This window comes from Corvus brachyrhynchos, unplaced genomic scaffold (assembly GCF_000691975.1).
Source record: "Corvus brachyrhynchos isolate BGI_N302 unplaced genomic scaffold, ASM69197v1 scaffold92, whole genome shotgun sequence".
Taxonomy (NCBI): domain Eukaryota; kingdom Metazoa; phylum Chordata; class Aves; order Passeriformes; family Corvidae; genus Corvus; species Corvus brachyrhynchos.
Window position 1 is genome coordinate 3,344,223 of NW_008236973.1, and position 10,798 is coordinate 3,355,020.

General features: G+C 39.7%; 1 protein-coding gene and 1 long non-coding RNA gene across 3 annotated transcripts in view; one reads left to right on the forward strand and one right to left on the reverse strand.

The window, feature by feature from the left end:
• LOC108445276 overlaps nt 1-10,792 on the reverse strand; it is a 24,669-nt gene extending 13,877 nt beyond the window's left edge. Inside the window, exons 1-2 of the long non-coding RNA XR_001860082.1 lie at nt 10,482-10,792; nt 210-476 (exon numbers count right to left, since the gene is read on the reverse strand). This is a non-coding gene — a long non-coding RNA (uncharacterized LOC108445276). The remainder of the gene's footprint in view (nt 1-209; nt 477-10,481) is intronic.
• The window catches only part of DHRSX (dehydrogenase/reductase X-linked), a 202,795-nt gene that overhangs the window by 29,207 nt on the left and 162,790 nt on the right, over nt 1-10,798 (forward strand). The gene's annotated exons all lie outside the window — the stretch shown is intronic.

Sequence of the window (10,798 nt, forward strand, 5' to 3'; positions counted from 1 at the left end):
ACTCTAAATCACACAAGTTCTTACAGGACTCAAAGAGCCCTGAAAATTCCAAGTAGCAGAAGCAGATAATTAAAGAGGAAAAGTTAAGACCGATAATTCTGTTTAAAATGTTTCAAGAACTCATTGGAAATACCTTTCTTTTCCTTCTTTCTCTAAGTGGAAAACAAAATGTAATTGGAAAAAGAAAGTGGACCAAAAATATTACTTACAAATTGTCCTTAGCAGCATAATGGCCTAATTGGTGAAGGGGTGATGCAGTCCTGGAGTACAGAGAATGGCACAGATGGAGAGCAGTTGTGTGTGCTGATGAGAGGGCAGATGCTCTCAAAGGCATTTTGCAGCATTAGATATCCTGGCTCGTCTCCATCGGCGGCACCGATCTCATTACTCTCACCACGTGAAGAGATTTCACCCTCTAACGCCAGGGCTGCATGGCTATAATGAGGTGCACCAGTGCTGGAGACAGCCAAGAGAGCCTAGGAGCAGAATTTTAGGAAAACATCTAGAGCAGTTGTCATCTGTATTTTCACATGACCTTGCAATTCAAAATAGGGTAGACAGCAGTCTGGTATGACTAGCTGATACTGTGCAGGCCTTAACAAGAACATCCCTTGTCGGTGGTTCACTTATTACTCATACGTTAGTCTCTGCCCAGTTTACACTTGCAGTTTTGCACTATAAATATATTAAATACTCTTCATATCAATACCTCTTTCTGTGTATTAGTCTCAGTTACAGTAATACACTCCATTGTACAGTTTGAACAGGGGTGTCTAAATAAAAGTTGACAGATTGCGTTGTATTGTGAATTCCCTCTGAAGAGACATAAAAGACCTTTTACAGTACACAGGAAATGAGTAACACAAAAAAGCAGTACGTAAAATAAGTTGTTTAAAGATAGACTGGGATTTTTTTCTTTCCTGCCTTGTACAAAAGTAAAGGGCTATGCAATGAAATCAAAAGGTGGTAAATTATAAAATATTAAAATATTTTGTGACATGACATATATAGTCATATAAATAAAATGCAGCACAGCTAGAAGAGACAATAAAATTAAAAAATAATTTGGAGTCTTGTCTACATATCAAAAATATATAAAGAGACAATTAATGGCAACAGGACAAAAAAAGGATATAAAATCTTCAGAATCTTAGCACAACAACCATTACTAAATAGCAGTATAATAAGTGGAGAAGGAAAGTAGAGATTACCATGTAGGAGGTTGTTTGCTGAAAAGATTTTAAACTTCCCTCTGAGATACCCGATCCTGGTTGCTGTAATAGATATATACAAATCTGTGCTGATTTTCCATCTCACCCAGCGTGGCTCTTCAGTGCCAGATCCTCTCCCTGAACTACAGATCATGCATTCTTCCACATGCCTTTCTGAAGCTGAGCAAAATTTTTTTTCATAACATCATGATTTAAACTAACTTTTTGGTTAGTAGCAGGAAGAGTTAATAATTAAATAGAGAAAAAAGTTAAACCTGCAGGTAAAAAAAAAGGCCATTTCTTTGGGTCTGGTTACAGGCAAATTTGTGCACCTTTCTGTAAACAAACTGTGTTTTGATGAAGCAGTAAAGTTCTCTTTCACTTCATACTCTCCCTATTAATTCAACAACAGCAAGAAAGACAGAATCAGATCCTTGATTGCTATTAATGACATACTGTAAATGGTTGCAAGACAATGCAAAACAAGGGTGTAATTGATATCGTGACAAACATAAACCAAGGGAAGCCAGATATGAAATACAGTTTTTATCTTGGTTTCTCCTTGAGAAAAAAAACAACTTAAGCATAGTGAATTGGTAGTTAATAGTCTCATAATTAAGAAGCAAATCCCCAATAAAAGGCAGGCTGGCCAGAAGTAAAATGGGTGCAAGACCCAACATGCAAGTTGCAGGAAACCCCCTTGTTTTGCAATGAGAAACCCAGCGAGTGAAACTGTGAGCATAAAGCTACTCATCCTGTAGGTAATGTACGGTTTTGGTTGCTTATTCTTCTTTAATCTGAAACAGTAGTAAAGGCTTCTGGATTTATACTTTTGATGGATAAAAACTTGTTTGCTAGGGCTTGCAATTGAATATGTGGCTACCAGGAGAATTTGCTCTCCATCTCTAGTTTTTGTAGCTAGTGAGTGTTATAACCAATATAATTCCTCTATTCAAAGTAGTAACAATGCAGTAATGTGATTTGTATACAAAAAGATCCCTGCTTTCTTGTGGAAAGAAATAACAGCATAAACCAATGCCTTTAAACACTTCTCTATTCACTCCTGGGTGCAGGAAATGCCATTCCCCTTCCACATGCTTAATAAAATTTCAAAATTTTATTTTACTCTCTGTACACATAAATATGCATATACATTTACAGTGTATATGTATATACTTTTTACTGGTGAAGTTGTCTAAACTCACTTTAGTAATCTAGACTTTATATTAATCTGCTTTGAAGTGATGACAGGAGGTAGGAATACATCTTCTAGCTGGGATTATGGAATAAAATGTTCTGTATTGCTAAAGCAGCTTACTCTAAACTTATCAATTAACATTTAGAGTGACAGGTCTGACTGTGTGATGGTATTTTTGCAAGTTTCTAGATAACAAATAGCCTAGCTTTAAGAAGTAGGTTTAAAGATTGCAACTCATCTCTTGAATTGTTGGTTGGTTTGGATTAAGGCCTTTTACTTGATGAAAAATACTCGTTATAAAACTGTTTTAAAAGCTTCTTATGTATGTAAAATACCTATGCCATTTTATACTAGAATGCTGGTACTTAAACACATGCTCTTAGACGTGCACACACACAAACAAACTCCCTAACTCAAACACTATAAATTTAACATATATACAAGCAGCAATAGCTGAGTCCTTGAGGTTAGGCTTATTGTCATTAAATATTGAATGTAAATGGCTGATACTACTGAAACAGGAGCAGCAGATTAGAAAGCAATACGAAGCCAAGACTAATCCAGAATCTGAAATGCATCATTTCTAACCACTGCACCTCATGGGAATCTGAATTTCATCTATCAGGCTTGAGAAATTTCAGCTCTCAGGGAAGCCAGAGGACTGAGAAATACCCACTTTGTTACATATTTGAGATTATCTAGTCAGAGATTTTAAAAAATGGCTGGTGTTTCATTCTTTACTGTCTCAGCAGATTGGGATGATGATGTTGAATTAAACTGCTGTCTTAATAGACTTGAAAATTAAATTACCATAAGTAATGGATTATGTATAATCAAAATAGTTTATGACATCTGAAAAATATGAAGACTAATATCATATGTAAAATTGGAATCTGACATAGAATCATAGAATATTTCAAGTTGGAAGGGCCTGAAAAGGTTATTGCTTCTAACTTCCTGCTCCTCGCAGGACTGCCCAAAAATAAACCATATGACTAAGAGCGTTGTCCAAATGCTCCCTGAACTCTGGCGGCTTGGTGCCATGACCACTTCCCTAGAGAGCCTGTTCCAGTGATCAGTCAAAACTAGAAGTGTGCTCTTAACAGCTGCCAGGATGAGCCCTTGGCTTTTTCCAGCCTTTAAATTATTTTTATAAGCAGAATGAATTTTCTGTGATAATTTCTAGGGCATACATTCTAGGGGGTCAAACTACAATTCTGGAACATTTTGCACTTCCTCACAGACAAGTATTAGAGAAAGTGTAAGGTGTGAACCCTGCTGAATCTTCTCTGTAGTTGTTCTTAAGGCAATTTGGCATTGATCACACTATGATTTGCTTTTACACTGACAAAAATGAGATGAAGAATGAAAAATAAAGCTCAGAGTTTACAGAGACTTGGATCATCCCATGGACAAGGAATAACAAATGTCTCCTCAGACATCAGATGTCTCCTCTTACCTTGTCTATGTCATATGTGAATTTGTCCTCAAGAACAGCAGGACCTACTTATTCTTTTGTTCAACTTTTCCCTTTAAATTTAAAATGTTGAGTCTGTTAATGTCTTGGCCATGTGAGCTTTTCCTTTGTGCTTGGTAAATTAATGTAATGCTATAGAATAGCCAAAGCGCAAACCAGTAGTGCACAAGCTGAACATAAACAAGTTATATAACATTGCAATCATTCATTTATTAAAGTAAGTGGAAATTTCAAGGCATACGTAATCTTTTTGGACAACTGACAGGCAGGTGTGATCAAGAGAACAGAGAATCCAGTGATTGTAGGCAGACAGAGAGACAGGTTTGTCTGGGTGATTAGAAAGTAAAGTGAGATGGAATTGGGAAAAATGGGAGAGATCATTGGCTGTCCCAGGACAAGCAGAAGTAACAGTGCAGAAATTGCTGAGGGGGTTAGACAAAGAAGCTGCAGCAGAAATAAGTGTCTCGGGAGATTAAGGAGACAGGACCCATTCACAAAGAGTAGTGCAAAGCATCTGTGCCAGAGCAATGGGATAAAAAGAAGGGTAAAATGGGCTTAAGGAACTGTCAGACCATTTCCTACAATCAATAATCCCCCAGGATATTTGTTATAGAATGGAGAAACATAACATCGGGCCCCAGACACGTCCCAGCTCAGGTCACTGTTGCATCCCTCTTGTTTGTGGTCCACCTCACAGCACACCTCTGCCCGAGGTCAGGGAGGGGCAGCTGGCCCCTGCCACAAGATGGACGATTTTACTGCACCAGGCTTTTCAGCTCCACTTGCTTTCGAACATCCTCACCCTACAGACCAGAAAGATCTTCATCCTACCCACTGCATGACATGATCTAAGTTAGCAGTGACCTAGACCATTTTTAAGTTAACAAAGTTTGAAGTTAAACCAAAGTGAATCAACCTCTAGTCTTTCTCACAGCTCCTATCTTCTGTCACCTGCTTGTCTTCCCTTGCATCATGTTTTGGCCTGATCTTCCCTCCAGCTTGTTCTACACATCTCTTTACCCATCACAGCATTTGCTCTCTCATATGCCACAGTCCTAGAGACAGGCAGCTGGAAACACCCCAGTCAGTCTTTAGAAACAACAGCAAAAATAAGAGATGCTCTTCCCATGCTGACGTTGGAGAGTGCTGAGGTCAGAACCTGCCCCCAGTGAGGCAAGTACAAAAGCAGAGCGGGTCCTAAAGACAACGTGTAAGAATCCAGTCTAAGAAGTCAATTGCTGAAACAGGAATACACAAGGAAAAGTATCTTCATACTGATATGAGGCACACACACACAGACTGGGGAACAAAGCTGTTCCCCGGCTCACAACAGGTAAGAATTGCCCTCTTCTGGCAGCAGCAGGTGCCTCCACCAGCTGTCTAAAACATCAGTCACAGCCCAGCCTCACATGCATGTCCATGAGGCACAGTCCTTGCCACTTTGGCCATTTCTGTCCAACTCTGAAGATCTTGACGTTCAAACTCCATCTCCCAGCTTCCTCGACCTGGTCACCTATCCATCATCAGTGTAAGTACACCCTGCTGGTGGCATGGAGTCACCTGTTTATCTATAGCTGACATGCCCAAAACCAAAGCTCACATGTCCTCAAAGGATTCAATCCCACTGCTTCCTGAAGCTGACTGGCCAGCTGCAACAGCAGTGAGCGTAGTCTTCAGGGAAGTGCCCACAAACAGCATAGATGAGACCAGTGAACTCTGCTCCTGAAACTTCAATACCAACAGTCGCAGTGTTGTCATAGTTCCGTTTGGATAAGGGGATGGGCAGGATTACATGTACCTGAAAGCTGGTCTGCTACGTTCTCCCCACAAACCTTGCCTTGTGCAATATTATTTTATGTGGCATTCAAGTATTCTTGCAAGTGGATGCAACAAAAATACAGGTGCAGATCAACTCACAATGCCCAGTTTTTGAGGGGTGATTCTGTTTTATTATTTCCTTCATATTAGAATGATGCTAGCCACATTTCTGATGAAAGATGTGTTTATCTTAAAATATTGCTAAGTAAGAGATCAAAGACACATGGAGGACCTGAGTGTCATGGAAAACTCTTGCTTTGGACCATAATAATCTTCCTGTACATTTGCTGACCCCGAACAAAATTGTCTTAGCTATGGGTTGGGCAGTGTTGCATAGGGAATGCCACAGGTGCTTGCAGACGTCCCTATACAAACGCTGAAATAATCACATGACAGTTATTGACACTAGATATTTTTTAACACAAATGAACTGTCAACAAAGCCATTTCTATAGTGGGCATAATTAATCTTTTTTTTTTTTTTTTTTAAATAGCATTACTTTCTTGGTGTTGAAATATTGCCAGAACACCTTGCTTGTTTAAATGTCTGGAATTCCCTTGCTGCTCTCCTGTTCTGACTAACAGAAATAACACTGTGCCGTTATGGTGCAACAGCTTTTCCCTTACCCCATCTGAGGCATTAAGGAATGTATTAGCCAGAGTTGGATGTTCAATGGAAACATGACACCCTGTTCTTATTTTGCTGTGATTTCCTGATGAAAATCAATCACTTTGTTTCACTCTCTGTGGATTGTGTTTCTATTTTTCTGTTTCACAAATATGCTGGTTCTTATCCCCTGAGTGCTTATCATCCCTTGTGTGCAGGATCTTGTCAAAGGGCTTTTGAAACTTCATGTATGTTAATCAATCAGTTAATCTACTTAGGGACATTTTCCAATAAATCCAGGAATTACATAAAAACTGATTTTCACTGCTGAAATAATACTGGTTACATCTAGAATTTCCATATGACTTGTTCTTGTTTCAGCCAAGCACAAGTTGCCATGTACAGTTTGAAGCCTGTTAATACCCCTGCTCAATTCTAAATATGTTTTGTATTTTTAAGTGTTTTATGATAGACGTTTTTAACAAAAGCTTGTTTATTTTTGTTAGCACCTCATCTGCTTTATACTTATGTCTCCATGCAAGTTTTGTGGATAAGCACATGTTTGGAGATTTTTTAAAAATTATTTTTATTTTTGTAACTGCTTTTTTTCTGCACACCTTATTCTGACTTTTTGGCCTCTGAGTCTTGACTGACCTGCAGGGGGGATGCTCAGAACTTACCTGATATGGAAAAGGCATATGAGGGAAGGTGAATGCAAACCCAGACCAAACTACTCATGCTCCAGGCTTTTCAGACCAGATACATCCTGAAAGTGTGACATACACTGAATACTTAGATGCACAAATACAACAGTTGCTGCAGAGATGGTTGTTTAAAAAAAAAACTCAGCAGAAGCAATAAGCACACTATGCTTCTTGCATAATAGCTGAGTGGTTTGAGCATTTTGTGGAATAGGGGAAATTGTCCCTATTCCAAGACTCTACTGCACTTATTAGTCCATATTTTGTCCTGTTCTTCTCTAGTCTAAAAAGCATAGGTTCTTCAGGGAATATGGATTTGAGCACTGTTGCCTCATTCCCATTAACTTAAATGCTAGGCTAAAAATCCCTCAGATTTCTTTTCTTTAGCGTGTTCCTGGCTGTCACCTCCTTATACCCACACTGGCAAAGGTAATTTTTTTCCAAGTGAGATCATTTTCTTGAAAAGTGAAATATCTGAAAAAGGCTGAGAGGGTTCAAAAGCCATCCCCCTTCATGGGGAAATGCTGTACCATGGTTCTGTTACACAGAAGGCTGGTCTTAGACAATCTACTGTCTATCCAGCATTACTGAAAACACCTAAGTATGTCCCATCAGATGATTGCCCACAGCAGAGGAGCCTGCTCTCAGTCCCTGGGACTTTCTACTGTGTAGCTTGCCGACACCTCTCCCTCTGGCAAAGTTTCTTTCCTCTTCTAAGTAACTGACCCTCCCCAAGCTACTATGAAGGCTGCTCCATGTAGTCCTGCTATGCTCAAGTGCCCAATACTAGGCAAGATGATGTCTAGTTCGAGGGTACCTAAAATTACTCCTCCTGTCACAGAGGGAGAAAAAAAAGACATATGTCAAAAAAAAAAAGGCAGACTGTCAAAATTGTCTGCAGGTGCAAAAAACCCTACATGAATTCCACATGCAATCCCAAGTGTTTCCCAGCACTGCCTATTACTGTGAGCAACTCCCTACTGAACCTGAAAGCTCCTCAAGCATTTAACTATATTCACACATGTTAAGGAGATCCTGTTCTGGGAAGATAGGCACTTATCTCTTGCCTCAAGTCCCAGTACAATCCAGCTTAGGAAGACAGGCATTTAAATCCCTTTTAGAAGTCTGAAAAATTAGCAGCAGTCAGAATTATGTCTGGCTTTTTCTGACATGGGCCATCAGCTTCGACATAGGTGCAATAAGGCTGAGAGCATGACTTGAGCTAAGCACGGGAGTGCAAGTGTACATTTTACCATTAGACAGGGACTGATGTGTCACTGACATCTTACAAGACTGCCCCAACTATTACACCACGCTTGGGCAAAAAGCATTAACCTCTCCTACTGTGTGTGGATACGAGGAGCTGTTGGCTCCAGTTCTTATCTCAAGAGAAAAAAAACCCAAGGGAAGTAAATTCATATATGTGGAAAAGATGTGTCATACAGGAGACAAGAAAAACAAAGCATAACCTTGTAAGTCTCCACCCTGTGTCAGAGAGGATCTGGACTGCTAGGCCAACCTTGGATTTGCTTTTGCCTTCTCTGATGTGGCCCTGTGCCTCGTGTGTTCCAGGCTGCGCAGGCTCTCAGCTGCAACACCTACCATCCAAACTACCCGATGGTTGCTGATTATGCCATTCTGCTGGGAAGTTGAAGCTCAGGGCTTAATTAGAGTTTAGAAACATCACCCACTTCCTTTCTTACAAGTTTTTGCATCTTTATGCAAAATGTGGGTGGAAGCACTGTGATCTCATTAACGTCAGTCCTGCAGTAGGGACAGAGAGGCTGGATCATATGTCGATAGAGTGTTAGGAGTGTTTCAGATGAGTTTCCAAGAGGATATCAGTGCTCTAGCTGTAGGCTGACTTTGCCCACTGGCACTGTGAGTTCACTTGTAGTCGGTGGAAAGAAGGAGGCACTCTAAGTGCCTCAGAGAAAGCTGTCACTTTCTGCAGGTCTTCAGAAGTGCCTCTCTGTCTTCTGCCCATACAGCAAAGCTGAGGAATTAGATTGCTACTTTTGTCCCTTCCAGGGTTAAGACATGTAAAACTTCATTGAGGTAATAATGTCTCAGTGAGGTATCTAACATAGATGGATGAGACTCCAGCCTGAATACTCGAGGCTTTGCAGTAAATGATTGCAAGAAAAAAACCAAAGTGTCAATAAGAAGATGCAGGCTGTTGAAAACCAAAGAAAAGAAAATATTGATTAAAATTAGGATGTATTATAAGACAATATTAGAAAAGAATCAAAGACCTACAGCCTTTTGTAATTATTTTCATTTCTCATGCCCCATAAGCCTTTAGAAAAAAATAATATATTGTTGGAAAAAAACTTCCTTATCCTTTCTGTGAAGCTCTACTCATGAACCATGGAGGGCTGAAAATCATTGTGACACCCTGAGAAAAAGTAGTGGGTCCAGTAAGACTGTAATGTTAACCCATTAGTTTTCCCTAAGTTAGTCTAATTCTTTGGATAGCATAAAAAATGACATGAAATGAAAAAAGAGGAGTATTTATTGCAGTAGCTTGAATATGCATCAATTGATTTTCTTATATTAGAAAACCTGAGAAAGTATGGTTTATTTATATACAGATTGTGTAAATACACTGTAGGCAACAATTTAATGTTGAAAGGGCTTTCATTAATGGTGTAGTTCTGAGAAAAGGATGTAAAGCAACATAAAAGAGTTGATATTTGATTTTTACTGAGATAAGTTGAAAGAATAATTCACCTTTACTAAATGTGTTTCTTCTTTCATGTTGTTTTGTGTTGCTCTTTCTACTGCTCGACGCATGCTTGCAAAAAGTATCCATTAGGAATGAATCCCTCATTGATGTGACTTCATGATGTCTATTATTTATGTTTGTCTAATTCTATTTGTTAATAAAGAAAAATAATCATCAGAGATCCATAAAATTAAATGGTTGGTTTTATCCTGGAGCAACTACACACCATGCTTTTTCTTGATATGTATTTCTAACAGAAGACATGAAGTCAGTTCTGCTGAGCGATGTAATCTGATACTGAAAAAGTATGTTGTTAATTGTATTGTTTTTTTAGAAAGTATGGAGTGGGGTTTTTTTAAAGGCTAGGAGATTACATTTCAAACACACTTCCAAAACTTTGTACGGCTTCTCATCTTTCTCAAAGACAAAAAGTTACCTAAAGATTTAAAATTGAATATATGGGCCAACGTCTCCTATTGTGCAATGACTGATTTTTGGTTTGTATCGATACTGAGGGTAATCTGGATTTTTGAAACCCCCCGGTTCTGTGAATGAAAATCACGACATCAGGGTTAGGCGCTGTATTTCCTGTAGCCGAAACCAGCCACCTACCAGAAGAACTGGTAGACAGGAGTTTTAGATAGATAGTTTCTGTCCCGAGTACTCGGACTAAGTACTCAAACTAAGGCTGAGGAATGAAAACTGACAACACGAAACTTTCGAGATATAGCATGCGATATACCAGTAATCATTGTAAAGAAGGTCTTCGTCAGACAGGTGTAGAATTCCGGCTCCTGAGGTAGGAAGGCTCCGTACACTGAGCTACATTTGGAGAAATCGGTACCTGCAACTGAGACCTCGAGATGAGTGAGCCTGAGGGATGCCCGAGATGTCAGAGGCCGTGCCCAGACCCAGCGACGCAGCAGCAGCCCCTCATTTGTGCCAGAGTGAAGGGAAATGGTGAGACAACCCGACGAGCGTTTTCAGCCACGGGATCCTGAAGCAACGCCGTGTGCTTCACTCCGCCTAGGCACTGACTGCCTGCAGCTGTCACAGACC